Source organism: Sciurus carolinensis, unplaced genomic scaffold (assembly GCF_902686445.1).
Source record: "Sciurus carolinensis unplaced genomic scaffold, mSciCar1.2, whole genome shotgun sequence".
NCBI classification, from domain to species: domain Eukaryota; kingdom Metazoa; phylum Chordata; class Mammalia; order Rodentia; family Sciuridae; genus Sciurus; species Sciurus carolinensis.
In genome coordinates, this window is record NW_025920130.1 from 206,603 (window position 1) to 211,384 (window position 4,782).

A 4,782-nucleotide genomic window follows, 5' to 3' on the forward strand; every position below is an offset into this window, starting at 1 on the left:
ATTTTGTAGCCTTTGAAAACTTAACTTGGGAACAAGTCTACTGAGGCTCGCTGTTCTTTTCATCATTGAAGAGTGTGAGAACCTTGATAACAATGCAACTTCTAATTTATACTCACAGCACCTGTAAAGGTACTCATGGCTGGGCCTTGTCAAGAGAGAAAACCCTGAGTGGCAAGGCTCCTGAAATCCAGATAGGGATGCCTTATACACTTGCATTTTCTTACCAGGTCCCTCTCAGTCCACATGAATGGCTTCCATGGTTAGATGGGGCCCTCTTTCCTCTTCCCTCACTGTCTCTTCTTTTTTGTCCCCTAAGACCTATCATAGCTTTCTCAGTCCTACACCATTTTTCCCAGTCCAGAATAATTCCCAGAATGCCATCCTCCAATCCTCTATGATCTGAATGTTGCTCCTCAGGATACCTCCCTAAAATCTTGGGGGTTCTTACTGTGTGCCCCATAGAAAACTTTAACCCTTCATGATTCTATCATTCTGTTTAGATGAAATAGACATTTTTTCCTCTAGATGCAGACAATTTCTAACAACACAACTTTATTGTATTATTATATTGGTAATATTTGTAATCTCTCTAAGACTGTACATCATCCCCACCCTTAACCAACAGAAAAATGAGTAAAAGGAAAGAAAGGGAGGAAGAGAAAAGAAAATTGTCACACCATGAAAAAATGCCAGCAATGAGGACAATCCAAATAAGGTGCCCATCCTGATGCCAAGTGCTTTGTGTGCACCCTCCCTGTCACTGAAGTCACACACACACAAGCACCATGGTTGCCTGGAGTGCTAGATGGAGTGCAGTGTCAGTCACTTGGTCTGTTCCTTTGCCAGTCTGCACTCAGACCCATTTCCTCTCCTTAACTCTGCTCTATATTGTAAGAGACTACCTTTCTCAGGCCCTCTTGCTGACAATCTTAAGGCTCAGTTCAGCTCTTGGAACACACTCAGAAAATTTGAACAAGGAGGAAGAGAGCAGACAGCATATTTCCCTGCTCCCTTCTCAGCAGTGTCTCTGGCAATGATGTCCCTCTGTGACTCCTGGTCCCCTGGCTCCCTCCCCTGGGTGCCAGTCTTCACTAGCCTCCTGCTCATGTTTTCTCCTCTGGTCCCTCTAGCCACAAAAGAGATCATGGCTTCTTCTGCCTAGCTGCTGCTGTCCCCCCAAGACCCTCATTTCAGTGTTTGACTTCAAAACATTCACAATATCTGAGTAGTACATTTCCTACATTAAATATATTCAATTCAAAGTATCTAAACTGATTTCTTCCTTACTGGGCCCTGTTTGATTCATTTCAATTAATATATTTAACTTCACACCTATGTTCTTAACCCCTGTACTTACCTCCTGAAACTTAAATTTAAAAATTGTTCCAATAATGTTGAGTTTTATGTCTAGATAGATGAATTTTACTATGAAATATCAAGTCATTTTGGTGAGGGTGGTTTGTAGCAAAAACCCCAAAGTGCAGCATTGAGTCACCTTTTTTATCACGGAAAATTCACATTTGGTTTCTTAAATTGTGTGGGTTGAAGTTGTGCTCTTGAAAGTGTAATCTGAGTTCCAGAAGCATCAACATCACCTGGGAATGTTTTACAAAATGCAGAATCCAGGGTCTCATCAGAATCCATGTTTTAACCAGGTCCTCAGTTGATTTGTGTACACGATAAAGTTTAAGAAGCACTGAATTAAAGAATATGATTTGAGTAAAACTAAGTAAAAAAAAAAAGATTCTTAACATTTAAAAGATAATACCATAAAAAAGTCATTTGTGAGTCTTTGTTCAAATTTGTCATTTTGTTTCAGAATTTAGTCCAGCTTACAAATGAACTATGCCGTTCCTTTTGTTAGTACAAAATAAGAATTCATTTCCACCTAATAACTGCTATAAATCCTTGTTAATTTTATAGGCTAGCTCATTCAAACAGATCACTCAGGATATAATGAGTACCGGGTCAATTTCAAAGTGGAAGGAAAGGCTCTCAGTTTCTCCTCTTGGACACAAGGCCTTTTCTGGCTTGTTTGTTTGTTTACATATGCAGCTTTGACTTGGGTATCATGCCACTCCACCTAGGATGCCTCTCTCCCACTTCATCATTCTTTTTCCAAGTACTAGCCCACGGTGGACTAGCCCCAAAGTGCTCTGAAGTGAGAGAACACAGTGCCACTGCCTTCATCCAATTCTCCATTTCTCAGCACATGCCATATTAGCAGAGTTATTATGAGAGTAATGGACTTTAATTCAAATTGATGAGTGGATAACTAGTCACTTAAATGCCTTCAGAGGAAATTTTACATTTATAATGGGATAGTTATTAGCTCAATTGCATCTTTATTTGTAGAATTTCACCTACTATAATTAAGGTAATAGGAATCAAGTTCAACAGTGCAGAGCCAGATAGGTTATGGGGTGAGCTCTCCTCAGGAGCACAGCCTTGTCATCAGTCCCCATTCTCTTTTCTTGATAGCTAAATCTTCTTTCCTTCATATTTTTTTTTCCTTCTACAGGGATTTTATTGAGGTAGGGTGAAAATTCCCTATTTGAATATGTGGTTTGACTCTAATCCTGATTAACTGTAGTGTTAAAATTGCTTGGTTCCTTACTGTATTAGTTATTTATGTCTATGTGAAAAATCAGCCCACATTTAGTGGTTGAAAACCACAGTAATTTACTGTCACCAATTTTGTGGATTGAGTGTGTAGTTGTGACTCAGGGTCTCTCATGAAGCATTAGTCAAGCTGTTGAATGGGTCAGTAGTTGACTTAATGTCTGATTGAGGGGGATCTAATTTCAAGTTCATTTATGTGGTTGCTGGAAGGTCTCAGTTCCTCACCCGTGGAGCTCTCCATCCTCTGCTTGAAGATCCTAATGCATGGCAGCAGACTTCCACCTCCATCTCTAAAACACTGCTGCATTATGTGGCAACTGGCAACTGGCTTCCTTCAGAGCACACATTCAAGGGAGAGAGTGTGAGAGAGTGCACCCAACATGGAGGCAGTGACTTTTTATAACCTAATCTCAGAAGAGATCCAATTTCTTGTGCTGTAGTCTGTTTTCTAGAAGTCATTAATTCTCACTCATGCTCAAGATTAGGGAAATTAAAGTCCATCTGTTCAAGGCAGAAATATATATATATATATATATATATATATATATATATAAATGTGTAGACATGTTCTTAAGCCACAACACACACATAATAAGTGACTACAGGGAGCAATGTCAGACTTAAACTCTGTGACCTTTGTGCTTCTGTATGTGTGACTAAGTGAAGAGAGTGCTGGCAAAGGAATCAGGAACAGTGTAGTTAGTCCCAGATCCTATATTTACTAGCAGTGTGACCTTTGTAATCACCTGTGTTTGGTTTTATTGAGGGAAGATTGCTTTGTTTTTCTGGGAATTGGGCATATTGACACATATTCTTCTGAAATTAGGAATTCTGCAATCATATAATGAGATAATGAATTTGAAAATACTTTAGAATATACCAGACCATCATTGTTGCTGGGGTTGGTTTCCTCTATCTTCTCCTTCTTATATCATATTTACCTATCTCAGGATTAGTGGAACTCAATGGATTCCTTGTTCTTTCCTTTAGGTGAGTGGCTGCAACTTTCAGGTTTAACAAATAAAACTTTTCTCTACCATTTTGTAAAGCACCCTTCTAATATTCTCAATGCATTCTCCCAGATCTTTGGCTATTGAAAATCCTCTAAGGACTGTGCTCATGGATCTATTGCTACATCCACCAATGGCCCCGGGTCGTATTTTGTTCTTTATTTTTTGAAGTCCCACAGTTCTCTTGACCGTTCGCTTCCCCACAGTGAACCACTTACATCAAACTCTTATTCTTTCTGGAAACTTGATGTTCATTTCATAATCCACCTTAGATGGATTCTAATAGTTGAGTCCCTCACCCAATACCTGATTTCTCTTCACAGGTTTTGATCCAGACTTATCATGTTCTATGGTTTATGTTGGAATAAATCTTCTACTTACTCCTCTTAATTGCACTTGTTGTTCTGTGTTCATGCCTTCCATCTCCAAATAATTGGTTGCTTCCTAGTTCTTTGCCCTCCCCTAATATATTCCTAGGCAGCTATAACTCTGTGTGATAAAGTAGTAGGGACAAAGCAATGGGTTAGGTAAATCAGAGACTTGAATCCTGTCCCTTTACAAACTGGCTTTTACCAGTATTTCCACCAACAAAATGGGATTCATAACATGTACATCAGCATGTTATTATGAAAGTGGAATGAGGTAAAAAGGACAGTGGATCATGAAAACTTTGGAAACTGTGTTTGGTATATGCCACAGGCTCTGGTCATTTGTTTCTCTTTGCTTAAAGTTTCAGTTGTGCCAGTAGGACTGACCTGTTTCAGTATCATGAGGGTGGCATTTAAATGTGAATGGTTGAAATGCCCCCAAAAATCTCAGGAGTGGGCTTAGAGAATGTGCATTTTGTGTTCCCTAGGAGAGTTTCATGGTACAATAAAGATGGAGAATTTCTACTCCTTGGAAATGTCCTGCACTCACATGTCCTGGTAAAGAGATTCATAGACAGATAACCTTTTATTCTATGGATTGAATTGTTCTAGGAACAATAAAAACCAGGCTCGTCATGATACAAACAATTTTAGTGACTGAAGAGGGATAATGTACTTGCAGTAAGGAGGTGTATTACTCCCCAAAGGGCTTCCTTCACTGTCCATGGTGGAGGTTAACATACTATATAAATGTATTTCTCTCTGAATTTCCTCTCGCCCCT